This window comes from Tamandua tetradactyla, chromosome 5, assembly GCF_023851605.1.
Source record: "Tamandua tetradactyla isolate mTamTet1 chromosome 5, mTamTet1.pri, whole genome shotgun sequence".
Taxonomy (NCBI): domain Eukaryota; kingdom Metazoa; phylum Chordata; class Mammalia; order Pilosa; family Myrmecophagidae; genus Tamandua; species Tamandua tetradactyla.
The window spans coordinates 97,526,323-97,542,342 of NC_135331.1; positions in this window are offsets into that span (position 1 = coordinate 97,526,323).

Genomic DNA, 16,020 nt, shown 5'->3' on the forward strand with positions numbered 1-16,020 from the left:
AAACAAAAATTCAACAACTGGTGCTGCAATAACAGGATACTCACATGTAAAAATAATGAAATGTGACCCCACCATATAGCATACAAAAGAAATTAATGGTCACAATTCACCTTATTTGATACCACTTTTCTAATCCCTCATTCTTCAAAATGTTCCTCTCTTGGGTCTGACAACTTTTCTTATTCCCATAATTTCAAATTATTCCTTCAGACATTTGATCTCACCTGTCCCTTAAAGGTCTGTGTCCCCAAGGGGTCCAATGGTATTTATTTCTCAAAATGCTTTCCTTGGAAACTTCAGTGCATCACAAATCCTTTGGCTGTGCCTCTTCCTTGAGCCATTGCTGAAGGGTTTTCGGACACCTGTACATCACCTTCATCCTGGATTCCTCCAAAAGCAAAGCTGAGACAGAGAAACTGCGTAAGTACCATCACTAACTGCTTGCATCTCAGTAACTGCAGTCCACATTCTCCACCCAGATGTCTGTCCAGCTTCTAATGGCCAATGGCTATTTCTATCTGAATGATCCACAGGAATCTCAAGCACCAAAGAATGAATTTTCTATCTATCAACTTGCCCCTTCTCAGTTCCTTATTTCAGTGAGAGGCACCATCATCTGAGCTGAGCACCATTCTAGGGACCTTTGATGATTCTTTACAGCCTCAATGTATCAATTTGGTATATTCCCCTACCATTGATGGCTTAGTTTGAATTGCCCTATTAAAATATTGTAAAATCCCATCTTTAATTTTGTTCATCCCAAGTCGATGTTAAGTACTTTTATATTTCTTATGAAATACAATATTTAACATACATAATTTTAAAGAATTATACAAACACCTGTGTGCATCGCCAACGCATCTCAAGAAATGGAGTTTGGCCTATGCCTTCGAAGCCCCTGCTTTTCAATCAGGATCCAAATCCAAACCAATGAAGTTTTAAGATTTATTGCCCTTTGAAGTTAGGTCATCCGCTTTGAAAATGGTTTCAGAGTCTAGATTTTCAGATTTTATTCATGTGGTATCATTTAACAGGTTCTTGTCCCTTATATATTCTATAAGTCAAAAACTAGTTCTATAAGTATGATCAGACTCAAATTCTATATTTTGGCAAGAACAGTTAGTAACTGACAGTTTTAGGCCAAATGATGTCTTAGGACATAGAGCCTGAGGCCTATAAAAATACTTGCTGACACTTTATTCTAAAATATGTAATTCCCTCCAAACAGAAGTGGGGTTTGTAAAGGGAGGGGGAAACAGGAAGGAGGGAGAGCTAACATGAGCTTCTGAATTGCTCAGCTGTCCAGATGTCTTAAACAGGTCCAAGGAAGGTGACGTGGTTTGAAACTGTATGTGCCAAAGAAAGTCATGTTCTTAAAGCTAATCCATTCCTGTGGGTGTGAACCCATTGTGAGTAGGACTTTTTAATGAGGCTATTTCAATTAAGGTATGTCCTGAGGTGGATCTTAATCCTCTCGCTGGAGTTCTTTATAAATGGGATGAATACAGAGAGAGAGAGAACAAGACACAGAAGTAAAAAGCTGAAAGCAGCAAAACTCAGAGGAGAATGTAGGGACCAGTAGATGCTGCCATGTGCCTTGCAATGTGACAGAGGAGTCCAGACTCTCCAGTAGCTGGTATGCAGGAAGAAAGTATCTTCTTGATGATGCCTAGATTTGGACATCTTTATAGCTTCAAAACTGTAAATTAATAAGCTAATAAACTCCCATAGTTAACACCAACACATGTCATGGTATCTGCTCAAGCAGCTTAGCAAATTAAAACAGAAGTCCTCTCTCCAACAATCCTTCTGAGTGAGGAAGGAAAATAAGCTTTTCTTGGTACAGGGTCAAAGTTTGCTCTAGGGGAGGTTGTTTACTCTTACACACATTTGGCATGCCTGGGTGGACTCAGGGGGTCTTGAGGCATTGGGCTAGCCCACAAGCAACCTGAGGACTCCTGTCACAGTCCTTCCAATTCCCTTGGTCTGTGGCAGTAGAAGAGGTAGGAGCAAAGTTTCTCCCCATATTGCAGGAATACAAACCACTGTTAGTGTATGTGCCATGCTAGACTCCCTGTTCTGAGTTCTGGCTGTAGTGGCTCCGAGTCTGACACCTCTGTGCTGTGGACTTCCATCAGAAAGCCCATCATATCTAGTTGTGTCTCCTTTTCTGAGGTCAAAAGACATCGACTATTATTGCCTAGAACCATGGTTTCGTTTGCAGTGCACTAAGTTTCTGATCAGTCTTTGTGAGGTTCATCCACGTTGTTGACTATGCTTGTAGTTCATTTTCATTGTTTATCTCAGCCTTTCCAGACGTGAGGCTGCCAGGACTGATAGCTGCTCCTCAATTTTCAGTGCACCTAGAAGGGAGTGGGCATCCTAGTCTCACTTATCCAAACTATTCAGGCCACCTATCAGCTCTCCTCCCACCGCAAGACTCAGGATTGCCCCAAAGCAACTGGGGCTCAAGAATTCTAACACTGGGCCCCGGAGTGAACCAATTCTGGGATAGAAATGCATCTCTACTACCATGTGAAGAGGGAGCAATAGGAGGCAAATCACACTGTAAAACAAAATGAGCTGGAGAAATGAGAAAAACAAATACCCAAACTTCAAGAAGAGGCAGGAGGTGACCTAATTCTCCACAGGGCACAATGCTTGTAAAGGTCTGGTTTGAAGCACTAAACAAAAAGAAAGAAAGCACAGAAGCAGCTGGACAGCCTTGACAGCCCCAGGGGAAAGAAGGTCACATTGGACAGGCAGGAAGACAGGCAATAGGGATATGCGAGAACATTGTCCAAGGTTGCTGCTGTGGTTTACATTCCCCTCAGGCTTCTCACATGCCTTTGCCTCACCTTTGCACACCTATCTCAGAAGACTTGGCTGTGTTAACCTGCCACCTGCCTGAAATTGGAAGCTGCAAATCCACCACCTCCTACAGGGTCTATATTAGTCAGAATCTCCTTTCTAAAGATGACATTCTTCCTGGGGTATCCCATACTGAATGACTAAATTAAGAGAAATAGGGACACTGATAAGCTATATTTTCACCAGAGCTCCCCATTGGGTCAGTTGAAGCTTGCATGACTGCTTGACTTCCCATCTGGATAGTCCTCTTTTCCTCCTCATTCCTTTCAGAGGTATTGATCCCTAATAAACACCTTATGCCCCAAACTATATTGACACCTGTTTTTGGAAGACTGAACCTGAGATGGGTCACTTAATATTCATTGCATCTCTCCCTTAACCCTTGTCTAGATTTCCCTCACCCTCGACCCACATTTCTATAGGCTGGGTAGCTTGCCCAGAAGGAACACAAACATTCAGCTCTAGGGTGTCTGAGACCCTTTTTATCATGAAATTGTCCAGCCATAGTTGCTGAAATTGCCCTTTCCTAATCATCACCAGGTATGGTAGCACTGAGAGGTGCCCAGTGAATCTCAGACATATTCTCTAATTAGCATGCCTCTATACAATATCAGTTCTGACTCTTCATGATGGCCAGAGTAAACTATATAGTAGTTTTCTTTGCCTGCTGATCCAAAATGACCTGGCAGTATCCATAACTTTAAATTTAATGGAATTCATGTTGTGTCCCTTGGTAAAAAGATGTCCCAACTTCCTGTTTCTCAAGGAAATAGAATTTCCAGGGCAACAGAGGCTAAAGCGTGACAAAGGGGAGTATCCCAAGTAGGTCCCTAGAGGGGATGGTGATATTGGCCATTCTTATTTCCACCTCATGGTTCTAGACCCACGTATTCTACATGTTAAAGTGTCAGGTAATGGCTGTTGCTGTTACTTCATAGTACATACTCATTTCTCAAGACAGTAGCATGTTTAAGGTATTGCTGGTACAACCAGCTTTGGACAAGAACATATATCTAGGTTCTATCAGGCTGGTGGCATCTGGGCCATGCAGTATATGGCTGAATCAATAGATCCCGTGGTCCTGGGTCCATTGTTATACTATCTACCATGAGTCCATCTGATTTTTACAGAGACCACATAGGTAAACTGAACAGGGGTATGACTGATGGGGACCACCACTCCTACATCCTCATGAGACTTGTAGGGAACATTAGCCTCTACCTCCTGGCCAAGACAGCAAGTCAGAATCAATACCGTATTTTGGATGGAATGGCAGTTTCATGGGCTTCCCCCTTGGTCTTTCTCGCCATTATGACTTTTATTCCACAGCTTCTGAGACTAAAGTGGGGGGTTTCCAAACGGCCAGGTGAATGATAATAAGATTCTTTAGGGGCTGGGGGTGGGTAGTCGGGAGCAACTAGAGGAATTATTACTATGGGTGCTTGCTATGAAGTTGTGAGGTCCTTCCTGAAGGAGACTTTGCTCAGTTCTCATAGCTGAGCTAATCCTGGCTAAGGTTAGTGACTTTCCCTTCGGGTAGCTGATGTCAGTCTTCTCACTCTGTTTTGATCACTTTGGGTTAAGTAGGTCAAGAAATACTTTTTTGGCACCCATCTTTCTCACTACTAAATATATCATGGTCTAGTAGCCATTGACAAAGAACCCTGGGGGCATCCACAGCTCCTGGTTTTCATTCTGACTTTTGGTTCTTTATGATATAATTCATCTACCTTGCACCGGATGGTTAAGGGCCTAGCCTCTGCTATTTCAGAATCCTACCATTCCGTCCAGACACCAAGAAGCCCCGTTCTACAACAACCTCCCCTACCATCAACCCTGGCCTAATAGCACAGCCAGCACCGAGTTTCTCAGTGAGGTTGGCCCCTCCTTGCTAAGTCTTTCCTTTTTGCTTTAGAGAAAGAAGTGAACTCTGATGCATCCTGGGGAATATACTCAGCTGGTAGCTTTTGTGGTCATCAACAATAAATCTCTTTTAGCAGGCCCACTGCTGAGATGTCTGACCCTTTTCCTCAACTCTGAGATGCAGCTCTGCCATCTCCACCTCATTTACTGTAGGTCAGTGGTATTCAAACTTGGTTGGATACTTAAATCACTGGAGAGTTCTTTAAAAAACAACAACAGCAACACACAAACTGATATTTGGGCCACCTCCAAAGAGTCTGATTTGTTTGGAAAATGATTGGGGAAAGCTTGAAGAATCAGGATTTAAAAACAAACAGTCACCCACTTGATTTGAATGTGCACCAATGTTTAAAGACTGCTGCTTTAGGCCATTTTTCCTCTAGCTTCTCATAGCTACACTAGCAGTATATTAAGGATTGGCTCCAAATTCTCCTACCAGGACATTAAATACTTAGTCCTATAAGAGTGTCCCATAACAGTGAACTCTCTCCTCGCCAGGCCTCCTCATTCCAGCATCTTCAAGATCCAATCCTAGGCCTCTTCTTTCAGCTCTTACTGACCCAGAGAAGCCAACTTTGTAGGATAATCTCACCTCTTGTAGCAGGGGCAGACTTCCTCAGGTCAGGGTTGACCCAATAATTGCTCCTAAGATGTACCCCCATATCGCTCGCAGCTTCTAGACCAAATATGTTGTGAGGTCTTAGCATTATCCTTAAGCAGGAGAGGCGGCTGTCCTTTAGCAGGGGGCAAGATCCAGAGGCTTCTGGGGAATTTGTAGGTTCAAGGTTTAAGCTCATCTACCCAGGTGTTCCTATCCCTATATCCTACTCCTTCCCTCTCACAGCCTGACTTTAGTGTAGGAGACTTGTCAGGCTGAGAAACAAACTTTCCTCATTACTCTGCCATTCTTGTAATATCCTGGGCCTGATTCTCAGCAATGTCTGTACTTCAACAATAAGAGATGAGAATGTTTTTGATGCCATAGTTGGTAGCTAGCTGACCCGTCTTCCATGTTCTTTCTTCAGTGCTACTCTGGCAGTTAACAACCAACTTCTCAGTGCCTGTAATTATTATTGCCTAGAGGTTGCATAAGCTAGTGTGTCCTGACTTCCACCTCCATCCCCGTTCACCACAAGAAGAAGTCTTGGCAGTTCTGATGCTGTAACACAGAGGCTGTCAAGCTGTATCAGAGTCACCTGGAAGGTTAGTGTGCCAGTTTGACTCTTGTGCACCCCAGAGAAATGATGTCCTTTAATCCTCATTCAATATTGCTGGGTGGGTGCTTTTTGATTGTTTCCATGGAGATGCGACCCACCCCATTGTAGGTGGTAAGTTTTGATTAGATGGGTTCCAGGGAGATGTGTCTCCACCCTTTCAAGGTAAGGTTGCTTACTGGAGCCCTTTAAGAGGGAACCATTTTGGAAAAAGCTTTAGAGCCAAGAGAGCCCAAACAGCCAGAGACCTTTGGAGATAAAGAAAAATGCCCCAGGGGGAGCTTCATGAAACAAGAAGCCTGGAGAGAAAGCTAGCTGGCATCTCCATGTTTGCCATGTACCTTTCCAGTTGAGAGAGAAACTCTGAACATCATCAGCCTTCTTGAACCAAGGTACCTTTCCTTGGATACCTTAGAATGGACATTTCTATAGACTAGCTTTAATTTGGACATTTTTACAGCCTTAGAATGGCTTTTAAAAAGGGGAATTTATTAAGGTACAAGTTTACAGCTCTGTTTCTGGCATATTGCATTCCAGCAGCTTGCAGACTAGAATAGTTAGTAAACAGCAGAGTCCAAGGCTCACTGAAGTAGGAAATGACCTGGGCATCCATACATTTACCAGTTCTCCAGGTGATTCTGATACTCACTAAAACGTGAGTATCACGGCTCTGAAGCTTGGGAGTAATTGCCCCTCCAGGCACTACCTGCAATCTGGTCTTGTTTCCAGCTAATTGGAATAATTAGCTGGAAACAATTATTTTCCAGAAATAAACAATTCTGTGAATTATCCAATTCCAGAATCTTGTCCATTTGTAGAGACTCCCACTGGTCAGACAGAATAATTTGTACATCAATAAAGATTATAACTTCAATAGATTGAAATGCTCTAAATATTTTTAAATTACTTAAGTGCAGAGTGAAGGTATTGATCACTATAAGACTTTGATAGGTGATTTTACATTGTAATTTTTAGCATAACTATCAAAAGAACATAAATATAGCAAGTAAATAAATTTGAACAGCTTAAAAGGAAAGGAGAGAAAAAGAATCACATACTATGTGGAACAAATAGAAAATAAATCTTAACTCCAAATTTTAGTAAAAGTATCCAATATAAATGACTAAATGTTTCAGTTAAGACATTGTCAGACCACACAGAAAATTTAACTATACACACACACACACACACACAAGAAATCCTAAACATAACACAGAAAAATTGAATATAAGATAAACATGCCAAACTAATCCCAAAGAAAACTAGTATAGCTGTGTTAATATGTCAGACAAAGCAAACTGGATACAAAGAAAAGCATTATGAGATAGTCACTTCAAAATGATAAATGGTTCAATTTCAATATATAACTTGACTTTAAAAGCATATAAACTAGGGCAGAGTGACCATGGGCCAGTGGCAGAGTTCTCACCTGCCATGCCAGAGACCCGGGTTCGATTTCCGATGCCTACCTGTGCAAAAAAAAAAAACATGAGAATCACGGCTCTGAAACTTGGGAGTAATTGTCCCTCTAGGCATTACCTGCAATCTGGTCTTGTTGCTGTCCAGCTGGGGGTGAATTATTTGGTTTATATGTATATAAACCAAAATATTTATATTATATATATAAACCAAAATGTGTAGTTCGCATAAAGTGAAAAGCAAATCCCTAAGTAAGTTTGAAGATGAATATGCCTCCCTTGGTGATTGATAGAAAAGTAGACAAGTCAGTCAGGCTATTGATGATTTGATCACCATGATTAATGAACTTGACATCCAAAAAAAAAAACTGCATCCAAAATTCAGAACATTTAAAAAGCAAAAAATATATATGCTAATCTTTGCTTTATTAAAATATAGAAATCTGTTTATCAAAGGAGGGAAAAGAAATTATAAACTGGAGAAATTATTTGTCACATTAACCAAAAAAAAAAAATTTAGATTATAATGAACTCTGAATAAATCAAAGAAAATAGGTAAGCCCCATGAACAGATATTTCACATAATAACAAAAATAACCAGCAAACCAGATGATGTTCGATAATACTAGTAAGTAATCAGAGAAATAGAAATTAAAACACAGATTACAGTAACACAAGATTGGCAACAGTGAGAGAAAATGCTTGACTATAGGTACGAGTCCAAAGGGAAAGAAAATGGGTCAATCAGATTAGGCAAGGCTGGAGAGGGTTTATTGGCAAAGGGATCTTTCACCATCGTGTTGGCAGTTTGCAGGAGAAGCACGTGGGTTGATGTAGTAATCCAGGGGAGAGGTTATTCCCTACCCCAAAGGGACAAGGGGGAGGGGCAATTACTCAGAAAGTTTACAGAGGAGACTGCTTTGAGGAAAGCAGGAATCTTTGGTGAAGGAACACAAATTAGAAGGAAAAGCCAGAGAAATGAATACCCTGGTCTTACTCCTCTCTCCCTCCTTCAGATTTCTTGCCAGAGTTACCCACTGGTGGGAGCCAACAAGAGAGCAGGGGGCCCATGAGGCTGGGTGATGACGTCTGTTCAGGCCAGCCTCTAGCAGCACAGACCAGGGTGCAGAGAGGGGCAGAAAACAGAAGATGCCTGGCTCTCTGGATTTGGTGGGGATGCGATGCAACAAGAGCTTTCATACTTAGCTGGTGGAATGTAAAATGTTCAACTAGAAATATTCGGGGGTTTCTAATTAAGATACAAGGTTCATATACTCAACAACTCCTGGACATTTAACCATCAAGAATCTCAACTTTATGCACCAGAAGGCATTCAGAATGCTCATCGCAGCATTGTTTGGATAGCAAAAGCCTGAAGCAAAGCCAAATGTATCTTGACATTTGCTCTCAGTTTGTCTTTGCCCTCCTGCTCTGCTCAGGGAGCCACAGGGGGCTGACCCTACACTTGCAGGGTACATTTCCCCGGTGCCTCATTCAGTGGCACCTAACTAGGTTTGCTCAGCAGGAGGCCGTGGAAGGGGACAGGAGGGCAGGAGAAAAAGAAGAGATGAAGATAGTCCTTCCACTTCCTCTCAGGCCCAGGCAGCATCTGTGGGACTCAGGCCCACCCTGGTTTATGCTTTTCCAGATGCCCCATATTAGGTTTTGGTAACATTGCCTTCCTCTTTTGTCTCTCCAGCTCAGAAGCCATGGTTCCCGAGGCTGTTTGTTACTCTGAGAATGGAGGGGCTGGAGGAAAAAAAGCAGGGATGCGTGGTGAGGAAGTAGACTAATTGCCTGGATTAAATTCTCTTTGAAGTGCTTTCTGTTTTCCTGCTTTAAAAACCAAAACCATGACTAGCGAAAGAGGATACATTGTATAAAGAAAATGACAAAATAAAAGAGGTTACCTAATCCATTTTTTGAAGCTAATATAATTCTGATACCATAACCAGACAGAACAAGAAGAGCTAGCTATGTCAACATCATTAATTAACATAGATATAAGGAGTTTGAAGATATTGGAAAGTCAAATGGAGCAGCATATTAAAAGAATAATATATTGCAACCAAGTAGAATTTGTCTCAGAAATGCAAGGATAGATCAATATCAGGGGTAGGAGGGAATGATCAATAACTCACTGAATTAGCATGTTAAAATAGAAAAACCACATTATCTCAGCCCTCAAAAAAAACATTTGTGAATTTTTAAAGTCAAAGGATGGATGAATTTTGTCAAGCAATGAATAAAGGGAAACTTCTACAAAATTGATACAGGGAATCCTTCACAGGCTTACAGCAAATATCGTGTTCAACAGTGAATCATTAGAAGTATTCTTGAGTTAGAAAAATGACAAATAACTATTAGTGCTATCTTTCACCATTGTAATATTGTCCTAGCAAATTAAATAAGAAAAGTAGGGTGGTTTGAAGGTGTATGTACCCCAGCAAAACACGTTTTTAACATTAGTCCATTCCTGTGGGTGTGAACCCATTGTAAGTAGAACCTTTTGATGAAGCTACTTCAGTGAAGTGTGCCCCACCTCAATTAGGATGGGTCTTAATTCCATCTATAAAGGACTCCAGTAAAAGGACTAACACACAGAGAGAAAGCCATGGTTGCAAGAAGCTGAATGCAACAAATCCTGGAAGAGAAGGGAAAGAACAACAAATACCACTGTGTGCTTTGCTATGTTGCAGAGAGGCCAAAGATTGCCTTTGGGAAGATACCTTGAATTGGACATTTTCCTGGAAATTAAGCTAATACGTTCCCATTGTTTAAACAAACCATTTCATAGTCTCTGTTGTGAGCAGCCTAGGAAACTAAAACAAAAAGTAAGGCTAATATTAGAAGAGGAGAAAAAAATAAAAGTAGCTATGATCAGATTTCAAGTTCAAGAAGGTAAATCGAACACGTGCTGAAAACCTTCCATCATGCCTCATCTTGTGTGCCATTGTGTTAGAAACAGAAGAGGTTTATGTACTGCAGTGTAGCCATGCTTAAGGTGAGGCCAAAAAAGGTGCTGGACTTCAGACAGTGCTCGGGGCAGGACCTCTGGGATGTGAACTCTGGTCATGATGGGAGACATGACTGGATCCTCTGCTTAAGACAACACTTCCCGTGATATCTCCCACCTCCACCTCCTTGGGAAAGAGTACAAGGATAACTTCCTGTGGTCCCTGCGCAGAGGTTGGGACTGTAGGACAGCTGATATGACCCAAGTTACTCAGTTGCTCAGACATGAGTTCAGATACCCTGCACTGGTTCATTAGTTAGGAAGGCAGAATTAGCGGTAGGATTTACTTAGACTTTGTGTAGCCAAACCCCTTCCTCTCTTCTCCCACCCCCAATCTCGTTTTGGAGATGGTAATCTTAACCCAACAGGAAAGAAGCAGTTTCTCCATGGCTAGAGGACTAGTTAAGGGCCAGGTCTCCTGATCTAAGTTCCATTAATTTTTAGTCAACACATTCTACTCAATGACAAAAATAAATATATTAAAATTAAAATTAAAATATAAAAGGCTAGTGAAAGTCTATTTCCCATTCACCCCAGACCTTAGAGAAGGGCCAGCTGTTATTTATCAGCTCTGTATTTTAATTCATTAATTTCTGCTCTTGTTACTTTTCTTATTCTTTAATAGTCTTAACAGAAAAAAAAAGTAGTCTGTGGGATTTGGCTAGAACTATAGTTACACTTGAATGTTGTTATATCCAAAATAAATTGCTTTTTATAAGTGTTTAAGGTTATGAGTTTACCTCTGGGCATTTGATTTATTCTTTGACCCAGTAGTTATAAGGCAGAACATTTTAGATCAGAAGGGTACAGGAATTTGTTTTATTTTAAATTGCATAGGTTATATTCTCCTGTGTCAATGTAATTTCTTCTTTTTTTTTAAATTTAATGTTCTTTGGCTTGGTATAGAATCTATTTTTATTAGTTTTCCATGGATGCTAGAAAATGTGTACTGTAAATAGGATATAAAGTTCAATGCGTAATTATCAATTTACCATGTAGCTCAATTTTTTTCTATTCTAAGAAAACTAGGTAGGAGAAGAACAAAAGAAATGGATCCATTTGTTCCAGCATTCGCATTCTTGAGTATATCTGAGAGTAGTTCTCGTATAGATTCATAAGGTGAATATTGTAGATTATTCCTTTTGGTATGTGTGGTTAAGGAAAGTTGGGAAAGAAAGTAGATGTTCATTAGTGGCAATAAAGGCAATGAAAAAAATTACAGCAGTTAGAAACCATGAACCACATGTAGTGTAATAAACTACCAATAATCTTGGAGCATTAAGTGTAACTAACAAACAAACAACAACAACAAAAAAAAAAAAACAAGAGAGGGAGACCTATAGCAAGACATAACTTATGTAAATTAAAGACACACCTAACATTTTATATCACTTGGTAATATGTTCAATATTTTTAGGTGCTTAGAACACATTTGAGTGTCTGGCTCTGGGGAAGGAGGGAATGAGAGTAAAAATCACTCATAAGGAGAGAAAATAGAGAAGGTTGAAACAGTTCTGTTTTATATCACTAGGTATTTGGTTCCTAAAAGATCATGTTCATGCAAGTCTGTTGTTTTATTCTGATATCCTCTGCCTCACTTACCCTGTAATTTATGCTTCCTGGGCTCCCCTGCTGGCTTAGGGGTGGATGTGAATCCCAGAAGGCTGGGATCATTCAGGCCATCTTAGAGACTGTCTGAATTTGGGTGGGATCTGTGCCTTGCTTCAAGCCAAGAAAACATGACAGTGATGATGGGATGTCATTTCCTTGATTACATTACATAGAAGTGTGACCATCTTGCTGGTGGCCCTTTGCTGGCTTTAGTGAAATATGCAGTTATATTGGGTAGACCTGCATGACAAAGAAGTTAGAGAAGCCTAACTTCTAGGGGCTGTGGGTGGCCTCCAGCCAATAGCCAGCTCAACCAGAAGGAAATGAATTCTATAACAACCTGAGCTTGGAAATAGATTCTTCCCCAGTTGAGTCTCCAGATGAGAATGCAGCCTGACTAATAAGTTGATTGCAGCCTTGTGAGACCCCTGAAGCAGAGGAATCAGTTAAGCTGGTGCCCAGACCCTTGACTAGCAGGAACAGATTATAAATGTGTGTTATTTTAAACTGCGTGTTAGTAGGATTGTACAGCAATACATAACTAATGCACCTGCTAATAAGCTTCTGACTAGCTTTGACAAATGGCATGTACTGACGGAGGATTGTATGGAAGAGAACTAGAGAAGCTCAAGTACCTTAGAGCACCACATCTCAGTGGCTACATAACCACGATGGCTGTTATGTCAGGAGAAAGCACTTTCATTTGGATTCAGCAAACACCAGGTGGGCTCGGGTAAGAGCGCATCCTCCCTTTCTCCTAGGAGTGGCTGTCCACTGCTTCCAGTCTCTGGGTTACACAGTGATCTCTTTTGGCCCTTCTGTTTTTATGATATCTATGAAACTAATTCTTCTCTGTCGAAGTCTTTCTATTATCCTTAAATGTCACCATAAACAAACATTCTTAACTTAGCCAAAACACCTTTACTCAAAGGAATGCAGGCTGTGTAGACATGAGAAATTATAGAGAATTGTCTCCCCACACCAACCTCAGACTTTTTCCTCCTCTGTCAGTGGGTTGTAAGCAATCTCTCATCTGGCCATAGGTATGAGCTGTGATATAGAAATAGGTAAAACCATCCAGGCCACCTGCTTATACAGCTTGCTTGTGTCCTCGTGTTTAGCTCATACTCAATCCTAAACGAACCACTTCCTTATTATAATGGCATTTTTCCTACGCCCACCTGGCCTCATAACTTTTTGGGTTCAACAAAACTCAGCTCATTCTCCTCATCCCCATGGTCAAGTGCTCTGTTTCTACCAGGGCAACCGGGGAGTTGTTTTTCAAAAGGTATGTTAATGCTCCTCAGCCGATGGCATGACTTAGCTCCAAAACCCTACAGGTCAATCTCTCTCATTGGAGCCTTCATAAATTCCACACAGCATCTTTTTCTGTCACAGAGACCTGTGACACTGTCAGCAGGGTCAGCAAACTGTGACCTGCAGGACAAAGGCAACCTGCTGCCCGTTTTTGTGTAGACTACAAGCTAAGAACGGTTCTTACAATTTTAAGCAGTAAAAAAAAAAAGGATTTCATGGCTTATGAAATTCAAGTTTCAGTGTCCATAAAGTTTACTTTATTCTTCAACTATAGGCTTTTTAAATAGGCCATATTCATTAATATAAGTACACACAATAAAATGCATTTACTTTAAGTGTACAATACAATGTTTTGACATGCTTACACCTATGTAACTGCCTTCCTAAGCAAAGTACAGAACATTTCCATCACCAGAAAAAGTACCCTCCTGTCCCAGGAAACAGCTAATTCTATTTCTCATTATAGATTAGTCTTGGCTGTTCTAGAATGCCATATGAATGCAATCATAACATACAAACCTTTGTTGCTAATCTCTAAGTTGCTTCACCATCCCGCTTAGCTTCTTGGATTTCCATCACCCATTTAAATCCATTTTCTGTATTAAAAACTCCCCTGGATAATTTCAAACAAAGGAATTTTCCTGACTGTATTCTTATTTTACATATGTATATATCTAGGTCAGACTTGCCAGTCTTTTATTTCAGACTTATATATCTATGTTCATGAGTGTCAAGTCAAAGTTTCTTCTTGCACCATGCTTTGTTTTGTAAATGAGGGATTTGGGCTTCAAAACAAGAAATACCATTTTTTTCTGTTCTCTATAAGACTGGGTATGATTGGAGTTAACTAATCTTCCACATCTGAGAGTGCTCAATTATGAAACAGTCTGGGCCTGACCTAATTGCTCTAATGGCTACAGAGTTATGTATGGGAGTTATTTTCTGATTTTGGTAAGTTCTGTTTTAGAAGTTTGTTCATTTCATCCAAATTTTCAAAGTTTTTGGCATAAAGTAGCATAACATCATTTTACATCTATAGTTATACATCCTTTTCTAAATCCAAATAGTGTTTACTTATGGCTTTTCTCTTTGACAGTTATTTTGGGTTTTTCCAAAGGCAGACCTGAGACAAGAATTTGAGTGCAAGTAGGATATTTGAGAAATACCAGTAGGTACGATGGGGAAGTGAGTCGGAAAGGGGAAGTCAGTCAGTAGAGGATATGTAATGAAGCCATATATTCTTGGACTGACTGGAGCCTGATGTCATGTGGAAGTTCTGAAGGTTCCCCACCCCGAGGGGCAAGGAAACTGAGGCATTTGTCTACTCACTCCAGTTGGTAGTTGGTTGAGGCCTTATGTTCCTAGGAGGTGTTAGTTCCCAGACTTCAGGTCTATATTAAGCAAAGGCAGAGGGGTCATCTGTGGCTTCGGGGAAAGCCCTCAGGGAGACACGGGACAGTGGCATTTGGGAACCAGCCTATGCCCACTGATGTGATAAGGCCTGAAGGACATGGGTGGGTGCCAGAGCCCACCACGCCCACCTTCCCAAGTTTGTCTATCTCCGTAGACTTTCCAAAGAATCAGCGCTTAGTATTTTCAACCCTCCCTATTGCATTATTGGCTTTTATTTCATTGGTCTCTGCTACTATATTTTATGTAGCTTTTTTGTTTGTTTTTACAGACTCCAAAAGAGCAAAATATGTTCAACTTTTGTTTACCAATACTTACATTAGAAAAGGCACTGTACCTCCTGATGTGACACAATATAAAGGTACACATACCTATTAAGACTTTTTGCCAACAAAGAAGATCTAATAAGGCCCTGGGATTACCAGTTTATTGTAGGTACAGGGAACAGGAATTAAACACTTGTTAAACCAGCCAAAGCTAGAATCCAGGGAATTCTACAAGACAAGAGACCCAGTTTCTCTAAACATATTAATGACATCAGGGGCTAGGGGGCTATTTCAGGGGGAACCTAAATACTAGTAGACATCTTATTCATCCCTTCAATTTCTTGGCATCACCTGTCTTCCAGACCCTTAGTCATGGACACTGGACCAACACCATATTGAGCCATACCTTACACTGCTTGGCTGCATGCCTGGAGCTGCTGAGTCCTCCCAGTGCTACTGGGCTCTGACGAAATGCCACATTGCATGGATGGGACTTGCATTCTCTCCAGCTGCCAAATGGTCCAGGTAACCATCTGGAAGAGTTGGGGTGTTTAGTCTGTGAAAGATAAACTTGAGCAATGAGTGCTAAAAAATGGAAGGGAGCCCACAGTTGGATTCCTCCTCCCCACTCTATATTGTGTTTGTAAATGACTTATGAGGTTGAGCAATCAGCAGTGATCTCTGTGAAGCAATGGCTAGCTTAGTAATGCATGTGCTTGTATATCTGATTCTTCCCTAGTTTGCATTTCTTTTTCCTCATTCTTGTTGCTTTGGATACCTCCCAATCAAGCATTTGCAATTAAGTCTTCAGTTCTATTTTCCAGGGAACCTGGGTGAAGACCACTAAATGCAATGGGTGGACTTGTTTGGAGCCTGATATGAATATGCTAAGCTATAGGATATTTGAGGCAAGCAGTAAAATTTGACAAGACTGAATACCAGATACAGGGGATTGTCAATTTTGTAAAATGCAT